Here is a 15,701-nt window from a genome sequence, read left to right as displayed (position 1 = left end):
ATCCCACTACGGAACTTGGGAGAGCGTCTGTATAGAGCTATAGATTTAGGAGTCACCAAAGTTTACAGTGAATAGCAGGAGAACCAGTAAGATTCTTCAGGCCACTTGCAGCCAAGTGCCTAGACCAGGGCCAAATAGTAAATATTTTAGGCTTTGCAGGCCACGTGATCTCTGTTGCAAGTCCTCAGCCTGGCATTTTGTCTTGAAAGCCACCGTAGGCAACAATACACGAATGCGTGTGACTGGATTCCCATAAAATGTTATTTACAAAAACCATGGGCTATAGTTTGCCCACCTCTGCTCCAGACCATTATCTTAGCTACACAATAAATATTTGTTGGATTAATCCACTCGCTCCAGAAAGTGTCCGAAATCCAGATTTTTTTTTTTTAACAGCTACATTTGTAGGACCTCAAACGTTTATTAGTGATGTACCAAGACACTCACAAAAACCAGTAGGAGCGAAGACATTTGAATTTCTGCTGCCATCCATAAGTCAAGCTGCCATGCATTAGAGATCTGCTATTGAGTTGCAAAGTATACCACTGGAAATCTTTTCTGAATTAAGTTCTGGGCCCTCAGCCAAGTATGATGAATCAGACTGGTGAATTACAGGGACAGGTGATGAGAGGCCCATTGGATGTTAAGCCCCCTGAGGACCGGCGGTAGTGGGTAAGGCAAGAGGCCTCAGCTTCTAGGAGAGCACTCTTAGAGCCCTTGGGGAGCCTGGATGGCACTCTCGTCAGGTCTGCAAAATTGAGTGCAAATGTATTAAATAATTACTGCCCACAGCATTTGTAGCTTTCATTGCAAAGATGCAGCAAGAGCAGGAAATGGGAGGAAATCAAAGAGTAGATGAAGAATTGAAGCTTTGTGAGGGAGTTAGTAGGCATTTTGCACTCAGGGAAGTAATCATAGAAAATGAGAGAGAGAGAGAGAGAGAGAGAGAGAGAGAGAGAGAGAGAGAGAGAGAGAGAGATTGAGACCCTGAGAGAGAGAGAGAGAGACACACACACATTGAGATGCTGACCCTTTCCTCCAGACAATGGGGAGATACAGCAGATTATGAGTAGTAATTCAAACAGCCAACAGAAGGGCTGAGGGTTTCAGCTACTAAAATATTTCTGGGCCATCCTGAGGATGTTCCCCTTGCTGCCATGTTTCCCCGGAAATAAGACCTAGCTGGACAATCAGCTCTAATGCGTCTTTTGGAGCAAAAATTAATATAAGATGCGATCTTGTTTTACTATAATATAAGACTGGGTCTTAATATAATTAATATAATATAATATAATATAATATAATATAATATAATATAATACACTATACTAAAATATACTATAATAACTGGTCTTATTTTACTATAAAACTGGTCTTATATTAACTTTTGCTCCAATAGACGCATTAGAGCTGATTGTCCAGCTAGGTCTTATTTTCGGAGAAACCGGGTACGTGTCTTACACTTTTGACTGGTGGATCAAACCCTCAAGGTTTGTCTCTTGCTTTTGAAGACTGAAGCTGCACAGCTCCATTCCTTGGCCACCTCCCTGGTGACAATTCTGGGGTCTTGGATATCAAGTAAGGGAGAAATGCTAGAGAGGAGGCTTATCTTTGACTACAGGTTGCAAATGGCTTTTCTGCCTGTTTTCAAAAAAGAATGTGTGAGAATGTGAAGAAGCCCACAATTCCTGGGTGGTCTGTTCAACTCAGAGATACCAAGTGTTGTTCATGGCTGTCTGTATGTATGCCAAGTTAGACATATATGTGCATATATACACATTATGTATACACACATACATGTGTATGTGTACATGTACACGTGTGTGTGTATACACACAGGTATGCATGCACATGTGTGTACGTAAATACATATATGTAATACATATACGAGGTTTTACAATTAAGTTAGCAAACTCATCCTAGAAAAAGTGCTACATACCTACCTCATTGCTGAATATCACTACGGTCACCTTTGAAGTACTCCCCTTGGGAAGCTATGCACCCATGCCAGCATCTAGTCCACCCTTCAAAGCAATTTTGGAACTCATTTTCTGGAATGGCCATCAGAGCTGTCATCGTATTACCCTTCATGTCCTGAGTGTCTTCAAAATGTCTTCCTTTCAATATTTCCTTTATCTTCAGGTAAAGAAGAAAGTCACTGGGGGCCAGATCAGGTGAGTAGGGAGGGTGTTCCAATACACTTATTTGTTTACTAGCTAAACACTCCCTCGCAGACAGTGCCGTGTGAGCTGGTGCATTGTCGTGATGCAAGAGCCATGAATTGTTGGTGAAAAATTCAGGTCGTCTAACTTTTTCACGCAGTCTTTTCAGCACTTCCAAATAGTAAACTTGGTTAACTGTTTGTCCAGTTGGTACAGATTCATAATGAATAATCCCTCTGATATCAAAAAAGATTAGCAACATCATTGAAACAAGTTTGTGAACTTAATTATCAGACCTCGTATCTAGCGACTAAACCAGGCTTTTCTCATTTATTTTTAACGCATATATATGTGTATATATTGCTCCACAATATATGTGTACATATAGGTGTATATGTTGTTATAGAACAGTATAAAAGAAATCATTAGACTAATCTCTCTCACACACACATATACAAACACTATTCCATTTCAGTCTTCATCCACTTTAACTGTATGTAATTATGGATATTGTGAAATAAAGGTATGAGGCTTTCTAACTTCACCTGAAAAGTTAGTGTTACTACCGACAGTGTGAGGACTGTATTTTAGGATTTGAAAACATCTAAGCTAGTCCGACTGTTGATAGTAGCTGTAATCGACTGAGTGCTCATGTGCCAAAGCTTTTCACATGCCACCTCACTTGTCCTCACAAGAATCTTTCCGATGGACCCTGTTAACGGTCTCCCCCAGCTCCTGCCAGCTCCATCTTCCCTTACTTCCTACAATAAACACCAACCTCCCTTGTCATGGGTGGCCATGTAACCCAGGTCTTGACAGTGAGAACATAAGTGGCGTCTGTTTAGAGAGTTCTAGGTAAGACACTGGCTTCCTGGTAGAATAAAGCAGTGTCAGAGGAGACTGAGCTGGCACTTCCTGTCTCCTCCTTCATGGCTTGACCACGCTGGATTTGGTGCTTAAAGCTGGGGCAGCCATCTGTTTCCATAGATGACACACATGAGGATGAAAAGCCTCAAGGTGTCAGAGCAGGAGACAGAAAGAGTATGTAACGTCGGTGACATCGTTGAGCCACTAAACCAGCCTGGGAACCATGGCATCCAGCTTTCTTGATAAGTGAGACAGTAAATATCTGCCATGTTCAAGCCACCATTGGTTGGGTTTTCTGTTACTTGCAGACAAATGTATCCTGATGTTCAGTTACTTGCCTGGGGCCAAGCCAGGAAATAGTGGAGCTGGAATTCAAATCTAGATCTTTCTAAGTGCAAAGTGATGCTATTAGCTTCTGTGCTTTCTCCCTTCCAACAACCGTACTGACCACGTGAAAGGCTTATTTTTGTGTGCGTGATGGCTACATCTCCTGGCCTTTCTAGGGTCTCCATCTCTCGCTTATCCCTCCAGGGTGTGGCTGTCTGTACATCTCAGGAACTGAAGCAAGGCTGAGGAGTTAGTAAGATGGTTATGATTCAGTCCCTGCTTTCAAGTGGTTCATGATATAGAGGAGGGGTTGGCAAACGACGGCGCATGGGCCAGATTTGGCCCTTTGTACATGCTGCTCGCTAAGAATGGTTTTTATATTTTCAAGTGGTTGAGAGAAAATCAGAACAATAATATTTCGTGGACTGTAGTAATTTTATATGAAATTTAAATTCAAGTTTCAGTGTTCATAAATATAGTTATATTAGAACACAGCCATGCCCATGTGTTTATGTATTGTCTGTGACAGTTCTTGTACTACAACTGCAGAGCTGAATAGTTGCAACAGATATTATATGGTCTGCAAAGCCAAAAATATTTACTACGTGGGCCTTTATAGAAAAAGTTTGTTGACCTCTGTTCTACAGGGGTGGAGTTTAGAGAGGGATTACATAAATGCACAACTCATTTTACTGTGTTTCCCTGAAAATAAGAGTTAGCCAGACAATCAGCTTTAATGCGTCTTTTGGAGCAAAAATTAATATAAGACCTGGTTTTATTTTACTATAATATAAGACCTGGTCTATATAATATAATATAATGTAATGTAATATGGTATGATATAATATAATATAACATAATATAATACAATACAATACTGGGTCTTGTATTAATTTTTGCTCCAAAAGATGCATTAGAGCTGATTGTCCAGCTAGGTCTTATTTTGGGGGAAACAGGGTAGGTAAGGGAAAGAGAAAACATGTTTAGAAAATGAGACACTTGGAAAAATTTTCCAAATAGTAGGCGAATCCAAAGCTCTGAGTCTCATCTCTAGACTTTTCCTCTTTAAAGATAGATTCTACAGAAAAGGTTGGGGGTAGGGGTGGACTGGGATATTTGTCAGGTTCAGTTACTTTTGTCTAACGAATGCTTTTAGTTACTTGTTGTTCCTTAGACACAGAACTGTGTGCTTCAGTAGGTTTGAACTCCACTCAAACGGAGAGAACAGATCATGAATTCTTTTAATGCACACTGTAAAATTACCTTGAAAAAAAATTATTAACCTTTTAATTAAGGCCCTCAGAGCCTCCCACATGTTGGCTCTCCCCTGAAACTCTTGTGTGCTGGAGATTTCTGTGAGCCCACGAGCCATTCCTCTGGAATCCTGGTTCCTTTCAGGCAGTTCCTACATCCTTCGGGACACCACATACCTTGTACACATCCCTGGGTTGGTGGAAAAAGACCTTTGCATGAACCCAACTCTAAAAATAAACAGAACTGTTTAATTTTCTTTTTTGTTTTTGTCCTGAAATAAAGTGCCGGGAAGTCTCCTGCAGTAATAATGGTGCTTGTCAGTTGCAATAGCGTCACCCAGCTTAGCACTTTCCTGTCTGTTTTGATTCTGACTCTTACAATAACCTTGATCCAAATAATTTGATCAAAATGAAAACGATGCAACTTCATAAAAATACAATTCTGATATATCAACAAAAGAGACTTTTGAGATCAATGAACTTAGACCCGTTTGGTCTTTATTTTACAGATAGGGAAATTGAAGTTCGGCCAGAAAGGCAGCTAATCGATGGCAGATCAAGGTGTATGCTTTCCAGTTATGGTGATCATGAAGGCTGGGCTGCCTGGTCCCTTTGTCAATCACACGTGTGTGGTCTACAGGTGGGGTGACACTAAAATTTGTTATCCAAACTGAAATATTTTGACTCAACAGGCATAAAGCAAACCTGTCCACTAAGACCTATGTCACCCTATGTGTAGGTGAAGCAGGCACAATAGACCATGGAGACCTTTGGACTCATTCTGATAATCAGGTGTGTCTCTGAAATTTACTTCTATCTCATGACTTGTATCTCCAGTCCTGTGGATCTTATAACCGTTGCGTTTGGTGTGGACAGACCCGTGCAGCAGCTTCTTAGTAGAGATCCAGTCCTGATTTTTCCCATGGATCCCTGGTTTTATGCCACATCCAAAGCCTGGGCCAACAGAGAAGTCAAGAGCTGGACCTGAGAGGAGAACATAGATGTGACAAGTGCTCCTACACTGACACAACCATTCTCTTTCCCCACGATGTTGGGATTACTGTCTTTAGGTCCAGGGAGAATGTTTTCAAACAGGACTGGTGGCTGGTTCTAGACAAATGAGCTTGGGATATCCAAAAGAGGAAAGAGAATGAAGACATTTTTGTCTTGACATGGTGTGGGTGTGTTTTGTTTTTAGAAAACAGTAAGTTAGTCAGTGTTTATTGATTATCAGTGGTGTCCTCATCTCTGAGCTATGTGAGAAAACTAAGAAATATGACAGGGGAAAGGAAGAGAAAATATAATTATTCCATTATTGCTTGTGGTAAGGAACTAACTAAGGAAATAGAGAGCTAAGGGCATTAAAGTAATACTATATTTGTGGAGGCAACTATTAGAACAAACATACAAACCTTCCTAAACATCTGAATAACTGGACACATTAAAAAAGCTATAGGCTATGTAATGAAAGATTAAAAAAAATAGAACTATTCAACAGCAACATAGTACAAATAATATGATAGATCAAAGACCAAACATATTTGACCTGTTAATAAAAGTAAACTAATATATACAAATCAATACTTACATGTATGCAAGTAACAGCCAATTAGAAAATGTGATGGGAAAGCTACTCCATTACATTCGCCACACACATATAAACATACAATACCTAAGAACAAACTTGATAAAAAATGTGCAATTCATGTATGAGAACAAAGTTTTAAATCCGGAAGGGTACCAAAGACTTGAACAAATGGAATTAACTTACTATGTTCTTGGACAGGAAAAGTTATCATAATAAGATGTCAATATCTCTAATTTACTTTATACATTTAATATGATCATAAGATAGACAGGGTTTTGTTTTTAATCAGATGAGCTTATCCAAAATTTCACTTGAAAAAATAAACTAGAATAGTGAGAAAAAACACAAAAAGAAATGACTAGGCTTTCCAGATATAAAAACATGTTATAAGTCCTCAATAACTAAAGCATAGTAGTTGTGGTGAATGAAACATACCCATTAAACAAAGTAGAAAATCCAGAAATAGATACAAATACTGTGGCAATTCAGAATATGATAAAGACGATATCTTGAATTATAGTGGAAAGGATGGACAATTCATTAATGATTTTGGAACAATTGGATAGCTACTTGGAAAAATTTCAATGGTATCAAAGACTTACATTCTAAATATGAAACCATAAAAGTACAGAAAGAATGGAAGAATTCCTTACAACATTGGAGAGGGAGAGGTCTTTTTCACTCAGTCTAGAAGCCATACCAGAAAAAAATGGATTTAAAAAAGATCGATAAATTAAATTTTATTAAAACCTCTGCATGGAGGAAAAATAAAGAAGTAAATGGGAAGAATTATTTGAAACCCTTAAAACTACAGCAGTAATTTCTGTTATTTTAAAAATCCTTATCCCAATAATAAAAAGACAAAACATGGACAAAGAATCTGAATAGACATTTCTCCAAAGAAGATATATGAATGGCCAAGAAGAATAAGAAAGCTTATCAACATCATCCGTCACCAGGGAAACTCAAATGAAAACCACAACGAGATGCCATCTCACACTAACTAGGATGGCTACAGTAGGAAAGACAGATAATAACAAATGTTGGCAAGGATTCGGAGAAATTGGAACCCTCGTGCAGTACTGATGGGAGCACAAAATGGTGCAGCCTCTTTGGAAAACAGTCTGGCAGTTCCTCAGAAGATTAAACACAGAGTTACTTACTACATGACCCAGTAATATGACTCCTCAGTATATATCCAAGAAAATTGAAAACATACATCCACGCAAAAACTTGTACGCAAATGTTCACAGCAGCATTATTCATAATAGCCAAAAAGTGACAATAGCCCAAATGTCCACCAACTGATGAATGGATAAAGAAAATGTGATACCTCCATACAACACAATATTACTCAACAATAAAAGGAAATAAAGTACTGACACATGCCTACAACATGGATGAAACTTGAAAACATTATGCTGAATAAAAGAAGCCAGTCATAAAAGACCACATATGGTATGGTCCATTTATATGAAATATAATACGCAAATGTGTGGACAGAAAGTAGATTCGTGGCTTCCTAGGACTGAAGAGGGAGAACGGGGGAAGTTAAGGGAATGGTGGGGAATTAGAGGGTGATGATTAAAGCGTATGCAGTTTCTTTGGGGGGTGATGAAAATGTTCTAAAATTGATTGTGGTTATGGTTGCACAAGTCTGAATACACCAAAAACCACTGAATTGTATATATTTTAAATAGGCAAATTACATTGTTACAAATTATATATCAAGAAAACAAAACAATTATACAAAAAATAAAGCTGTTATTTTTACTCCCCCCCCCAAAAAAAGAGCTTATTCTTGGTACCACCCCAAATCATCTTGGTGCTACTAAAACAATCCTACATATGACCAATGGTATGCACCCCAAGGTTTGGAAAGCATTGACGACCTAAGTAAAAGCAGAATGGGGTACTCAGCAAAATTGTTTAGACGAATCATGAGGAAATAATCAGGTAAATTCAGAACATAGGACATTCTATGGGACTACACCCTTGGGTTCTTCAAAAATATAAACGTCATCAATGATTAAATAAAAAGGCTACTGTTCTAGATAAAAGAGATGAAATAGTTGTGACAACTAAATTCAATGTACCATCCTTGAGTGGATCCTAGATTATTTTTAAGCCATAATGGTATCATTGGAAAAACTGAGGAAATTTGAATATGGACTGACTGTTATATAATATTATCTATATTAAGTTCCTTATGTGTAATAACAGTATTATTGGTATGTAGGAGAATGCCCCCATTCTTTGAAATACATTTAAGTATTAAGGAATAAAATGTCATGATGTCTGTCACTTATTTTAAAGTGGCTTGACATATATATGTATATGTATAGAAATATATATATATATATTTCTATACCCACACACATACTATATAAAGCAAAAGTGGGAAAATCAGTGAATCTCTTAATAGGTAAAAGGAATACATGTGTTCACATGTATATGTGAATGTGCTGTTCTTTCATCTTTCTGTAGGTTTGCCTTTTTTCAAAATACAAAGATGGAAAAAATGAATTAAAATATATTTAAGTATTAAAAAATAAGGAACTGAAACAATGACAGCTTTCGGCTTGCATGATTGAGATAATTGTCCCAATAGCTGACTCACTTTTCTTTGTATATGCATTTCACTTTCTGTGACACAATTTTAATTTTTGTTATTGCTTTCTGAAAAAATATTGTGGTCTGATTACACTGATTCTCCCAAGTTTTACTTAAAAATCATTTCTTATTACATAGAGCTATATCCTTGGATTCGAGTATTATGAGCTTTTTTCCCTGCATTATATCACCAACTTGGGAGACCTTGGTCAAGTTGCTCCCCTATTTTGGGCCTTAGATTTCCCATCTTTTAAAAGACAAAGGATTAAGAGAGTGAAAAGCCAAGACACAGAGAGGAAGAAGATCTTTCTAATACAATATCCAGAATATATAAAGAACTCCTACCAAATTAAAAAATAGACCAGCGACACAATAAAAAATATGCAAAAGACCTGAACAGGCATGTCACAAGGCAGGAGACCCAAATGGCCAATAAACACGTGACCAATTGCTCAACCTCATTAGTTATCAAGAAAGAATAATTAAAAATACAATGAGATACTAGTCCACAGCCGGCAATATGACTGAAATAAAAAAGATTTGCAGAATCAAGTGCTGGTGAGGATGCAGAGCAGCTGGAACTTCTACGTACATCCTTCTTGCTTCAAGTACAAATTAGAACCATCACTTTGGAAAATGGTTTGCCGATATCTGATAAAGCTGAACACTTATTACTCTGTGACCCGGCATTCCTCGCCTAGTTATATCTTCAACAGATGTCGATATACATGTGAACTGTTATTTGTATTAGCCCCAAACTGAGAACAGCCCACGTATCCATCAACAGTAGAATGGATAAGTTACGGCATTTTCATATAATGCAATACTGTACAACCATGAAAATGAGTAAGCTACTGTTGCACAGAACCATGTGGATGAAATCCACCAACGTGGTGTTGAAAGAAGCCAGACCCAAAAAAGTGCACAGCATATGATCCTATTGCTCAGAGCTCAAGCACTGTCAAATTTATGTATAATATTAAAAGTCAGGGTAATGGTTACGCTTGGAAGAGGCAGTGGTAGTGAGCGAGAGGACATGGGGGGGCTTCGGAAGGGCTGATATTATTCTAATTATTGATTTGGGTGCTGGTGGTCTGACTGTGCTCACTCTGGAAAAATTCATCAAATATTTATGATATGCTGTCCTTTAATGAAAATGGATTCAAACAAAACAAAAGAATAAATGTTTAAACATTTCTTTTATCTATTGGATTTCATAGGCTCAGTGACATCAGGGATATGAAAGGGCAATAGATTTTATTTTGAATTGCACACTTATAACATGCATCCAGATTACTTAGGTGCATAATAATTTTGTGTGTATGCGATGTGTTGCATAATTAATAACATTTGTGGAACAGTTGCAATTTCTCACCCACTTTCTTATTTAATTCTCACACAAAACAGTGCACCAGGCTGGCCAGATATTATCTCAGTTTTACAGATGAGAAAAATTAAGGCTTAAAGTTGTTGACGGACACACCCAAGGTTACCCCGCTAGAAGTTGTATGTAATTTAAAAAAATTATAGGCAACTGGCTGTAGGTGTATAATTCACTGTGTGGGTTTTTATCTTGCATCACAGTTGAGAAATCCCAGGCAGAGGAATTTAAGAGGTGAGATCCTTGCGTGCAGCTCTTCCCCATTCCTAACACGGCCAGATTGCACAATCTTTCCATGTTGCAGTTGATACTCACTAATAGACTCTGGCTGGAGCACGGCATTTATCTCCTTCTCATTTATACCACACAAATGAAGTTAAAGTAATGGCACTTTGTTGGCACAGAGGAAAGCGAGTTCCAAAATATCCCATTTTTTCTCTTCTATTTAGTGTTGGAGTTGGTGCAAAATAATAAATGCTGTGGCCCAGTTCAAGAACACGGCCTGGTTGTGTAGTAAAGAACAGGACTTGTCGTTCCAGAGAGTGGTGATTAGTGTTGGGGTCTCCCATCCTACGTGGACCCGCCATTTCCAAGACCCTTGGAGAGAGTCCTGGAGTGACCATCTATGAGGGTGAAGCAAGATGGGGAGAAAAGCTGGTGAATGGGTGAAAGTTCCCTTTGACGCTCAAAGAGAGGTAGTGGGAAGGAGGCTGGACCAAAAGTTGGAAGGTCCTAGTTGTCGTCTCCACTCTAATATCTACTAACCGTGAGAACCTGGGCAAGCCACGAAGCACATCATCATGCAGTGTCGTGGAAAGACCACTGGACTTCCAGACAAACTTGGGTTTGAATTCCAACTGGGCATCTTACCAGCTGTATGACCTTGGTGCCACGCGTCACTGGTTCTGGATCTCACTTTCCTCATCGAAGGGGCTATTTGGATGCCTTTGAAGGAGCCATTTCCTGCTAGTTCATATTCCGATCTCCAAGGATCCATGTTCCCATATGTGAGGTGGAGAGAATGATTCCTGCCAGTTTTATCGGGTTTTTGGGATAGGCAAGGGGACCAGCTAGCCGTAGGCTCCTGGGAGGTTTTCTTAACATTAAATGTGTTGGGCTTAAGAGCTGCTCCCTAGATTCTAAGCAGCATAACCATTAACCATTAACCCCACTTTCTTTTATGGTCCCTTTGATAGGCTGCATTTTGTTGGAACCATTGTCTTATATTAGCTGCCTTTTTAAGGTCTGTTCATCCCTCAGTGAAGAGGCGATTCAGATTCCTCGCGTGGAACCAGAAGAACAGCTCTCGACAGGGTGGGCCTGTGACAAAGCAAGGCCATGTACTTCCTGTGCTCAGGGAAATTCTCAGGGTGCATGAGGTCCCTTCGCAGGAGACTGCGGGGGACCCATGCCAAGTAGGAAACTGGTTCAAGGTAGCCATCCTCATGAAGGAGGCCCCAGAGCATTATGAGGAATCCAGTTAGACTCATGCTCCTGGTCCAGGCGCCAGTGCCAGGGCTTTGTCCGGAGACCGTAGCTCTAGGGGCACAAGGTAGCGCCTCCTCCTGGCCCCTGGTTTGGCTCCCTCAGACCTGTGATGCAGGGTGGAGATTAAACAAAGTTGCCAGAGCAGCCACAGGGAGGGCCTGAAATGCGGTCAGGCCATTGTCAATGTTGTCTCGGGGTCCAGCTCTTCTTGAAGGATGCATGAAGCCTATAGACAGTTCTAGGGACGTTTGGTACCTACCATAGCTGAGGTAGGTTGTTGCTGGAGAAAGAGCTAACACCAATTTATTCATGTATTGGATTCATCCATTCAACAAATATTTGCTGAGCATTTGTCATATGTCATTTATACTTTGGGGTGCTGCTATCTAGGGAACAGGCAAGGTCCCTGTCCTCATGGAGCTCCTGTTCTAGGAGAGACAGACAATGAGCAAGCAAATGTCTTCATGTACATTATCACAAAGTGGTGGATACTGTGAAAAAAAGCAAAGTACAGTGAAAGTAGAGAGAGTAATGAGTTGTGCAATTTTAGATGAGGTGTTCACACCGCTTTACAGAAGGTACAATCAGGCAGGGACTGCATCAAGGGAGGAAGCAAACCAGAAGTATATTTGGGGGAACGTCTATCTGGAAAGAGGGAAGTAAAGGTGCAAAGACGCTGAAAGAGAAGGTGCTTGCTGTCTGTGCACAAGAAAAATTACAGAGGTGAGTGTGGCTGGGGAGAAGTGAGCTGGGAGAGAGGCAGCGGGAGAAGGGGGCAGAGAGGAAGCACAGGCCAGACCAGAGGCCCTTGTTGTGAGCAAGATGAGAAGCCATTGGAGGATTTTGGGAAGATTTTCTGGCTGTTGCACAGAGAAGAGACCTCTGGGGGCAAGCTGGGAGGTGGAGCATTAGCCTCAGGGGCTCCTGAAGCTGTCCCATGGGCTAGTGGCTGGATGAGTAGAGGTGGTTGTCAGGGTTTGGGGGACATCGTTTTGTGTGAAGGCATAAAAGCACTGCCCTGCCCCATCCTGCCAGCTTCCTTCTCATCGTGTTCGATACCCACCTTTCCTCTGAAGCTTCCCTGGTACACATCAGGCAGGAGAGAATCAATGATTTCCTCCTCCCTGTACTCTTTTAGAAAAACAGAAGGTCACATAGAGCCATAAAAGCCAAAGACCTGTTGGTGATCAAAAGAAACGTGGTAAAACTGGTCATCTATTCCACTGTGCACTGAGCATGAGACAGGAGCAAAATAAATGGATTCAAGAAAGGTCTAGATGGAAGGAGACATCTCTCTGACCCTAAGGGCTACTGGGGATTTGTGAAAGAGACGGGCCCTTGAAATCAGCTCTGCCTCTGCCCCGTCTCCTTGAGGTGGGGACCATGTCATCGTTCAGATTCATATCCCCAGCTTTTGACGCAAATTAGCTCCCTGGCCATAGGGGGTCCTCAATACTTGTTTGATGAGTGTCCGGGGGAAGCATTATAAAAGGGGTCTGGTCTCTCGCTACTGTAAGTCTCCAGACAAGCAGCACTGAGTCATTTAGGTGCATGATTTTCTGAAAGGTCATCCCCTGCAGGGTGACTGTCATTCCAGGGCATTGAGTGCCTCCTGGATGTCACCGGTCAGGCTGAGCTGTACTTATTTTTCACCCATACGTGCCTTAGCTGCACGGCGAGCTGCTGGACACCTGCGTTCTACGCTGCTCTCTCTCATGTACGGCAGATGCTGACACATAGCAAAGCTTGAGAACTCCTAGAATCAATGGCCCTGAGGCCTCTTCCAGCTCCGACTTCAAGGTTCTCCCCGTCAATGGTTCTGTCCTTGCTCCCCATGCTGGAGCTGCCCCTGGCTGATAAGTTGTGACGTCATCAACCCGTAAGCTAAGCCTCTGTGCCCCGACACGGCAGCCCGCTGGCACAGTGGAGGAAAGTGGGAAACACATGAGACCTTTCTTTATCAGCTGTGCTGCGTACATGATTGCGAGAGGACTGGGTCAGGGCCACGGGCAGGTCTGGCCCCTGCTCTGTTGGCCTACTGCCTGCCTTGGCCCCAAAACTGGTCCTAGCCACAGGCAGCTACTGCCTGGCCCCAGCCCCAAACCCACTGGAATGAGAAAGATGAGCCTTAGAGCAGGTGTGAATTTACCCACCCTACTTTCTCTCTCTGGGTCAGCCCCCTTGGGAGGCTAGATTAATACCTTGACTCCCAGGAGGATCCAGGAATAAGGATCCCAGAGCCAGGTTTGGGGCTGAGCCCCGAATCTGCCTTGGCTCGGGGAGGCCATCCTGGTGTCTCCTTTCCTCCACGCGGCATGTGGCAATTTAATGACAATAAAATTTATTGTGGGCAATGGAGTATCAAGCTCCTTATTTGCTAATGGATGAGTTTAAATGTGGAGAAGGATTTATTAAATAAGTCAAGCATACACCTCCAAGAGAGGATTGCTGTGAGTGAAGACAGTGATATCGTTAAACACGGAGGAAAGAACATTTAAATGCATCTTTAAAGTTCTCTAAACCCGTTTAAATGTGTGATTTTAAAAAGTTGAGAGTGTTAGTTTCAGCAAATTACTCATCAAGTTGTTTTTTTTTTTTTTTTTTTTTTTTTAATTCCACAAGAAACCACTGCCCTATTTGGCTGCCATTTAAAGAGGTTACAGATTGGTGTTTGGAGAGGCAAAAAGAAGCTACGGGAACGGGACCTAGTTTGGTAGCTTCCGGCAGTTCCCGTGTTCCAATTTCCTTGGTGTGTAAGTGGGCTGGCTCTCCCTGGCGCAGGAAAAAGGAGTTAGGGGGCAGCAGGAACTGTTGTGCAGAGGGCAGGACCAGGGCTGTCTTTCTGAGACTAGACAAGGGACCAGAACTTAGAGCTGGAAGGACTTTGGAGGACCTTCGTTGTGCAGATGGAGAAATTAAGGCCCAGAAAGGGAGAGGGACTTTTCTAAGGTCACAGAGCTTGCAGATTGCAAGGCTGGGAGCCAGGTTTCCTCATTGCTCTCTGTATGAAATGGGAATAATAATGCTGACCTCTGTGGTGTGTGGGGAGGAGACCAGGGAATAGGAGGGGAAGTGTTTTGGGAAGTGTACACATTTAGTACTTAGAAGGGGCTATTGTGGGAGGATTGTTATACTTAGAAGGTTTGGCTGGGAACCTCTACAGTGGGTTCATTTGGGTAAGGGGCCCACCCTTCAGCATTTTCACCAGTTCTGCAGCCAGGACTACAGCTGGCGAGGTCCCCAGGCACCCCCATCCCCTACCCCCACCGAGCTGAGGAGATGCATAGGCAGCCACAAGCCTCTGACATTTTTTTCAAGACAGTGACAGCTGGTGTGACTTTTGACTAAAGGGAGAAAGAGCAAGCAGGCAAAAAAAGTAACAGTGTTAAAAAGTGGTTTAAAAATGTGTCGTGCCATCTGTTTGGCCACCAAGGCTTTTGGGGTGTATGTGGGGAGAGACCCTCCCCTCTCCCACTCCTGGATCTCGCCGTGATCAGAGGCCATAATGAGAAACTTGATCAAGTCGGCAAGTTTTATTTTCCATGTCCCCCAGCCTTTCTTTCCCTTGTTTTCCTGATGCATACCCTCATCTTAACTGCCTGAAAGAACATCTCGTAATTTCCTCCATTGCTGATGAAGTCCTCAATCTGCAAATCCCTGCATACTTGGCTCAAAAGACAGGGTTTTGCTCTTGACCTTTGCTCTCTGAGTCTAGTCTTAGCATTAAAGAAATGGAGCTTTAAAAGACAGCTATTTAAGCTCTACACCACCAAGCAGTAACACAGTCTTTATATTTATTTTGGTTTTCCTCCCTGTCCTAAAGCTTCATACATTTCTTCTGCTCATATTTCTTATTAGGTTTGTCTGAGGTGTTTTTCAGGTTCTTCTGTTTCCTTTTGTGAATAAGGTTATCAAATGCTATATTATCTTGTATAATATTAATGGTATATCAATTTTGTGTGTTGATTTTATATATCTCACCGTGATGAATTCATATTTGATTAGAATAGCCTTTTGGTTTC

At 41.3% G+C, this 15,701-nt stretch overlaps 1 protein-coding gene and 1 pseudogene across 1 annotated transcript in view; one reads left to right on the top strand and one right to left on the bottom strand.

Moving 5' to 3' along the window:
- The window catches only part of LOC117034703 (tigger transposable element-derived protein 1-like), a 94,504-nt pseudogene extending 83,316 nt beyond the window's left edge, over nucleotides 1–11,188 (bottom strand).
- CES5A (carboxylesterase 5A) overlaps nucleotides 1–15,701 on the top strand; it is a 239,727-nt gene that overhangs the window by 143,915 nt on the left and 80,111 nt on the right. The gene's annotated exons all lie outside the window — the stretch shown is intronic.

This window comes from Rhinolophus ferrumequinum, chromosome 15, assembly GCF_004115265.2.
Source record: "Rhinolophus ferrumequinum isolate MPI-CBG mRhiFer1 chromosome 15, mRhiFer1_v1.p, whole genome shotgun sequence".
Taxonomy (NCBI): domain Eukaryota; kingdom Metazoa; phylum Chordata; class Mammalia; order Chiroptera; family Rhinolophidae; genus Rhinolophus; species Rhinolophus ferrumequinum.
Note: the sequence above shows the minus strand (reverse complement) of the source record. Positions and strands in the feature narration are given on the sequence as shown.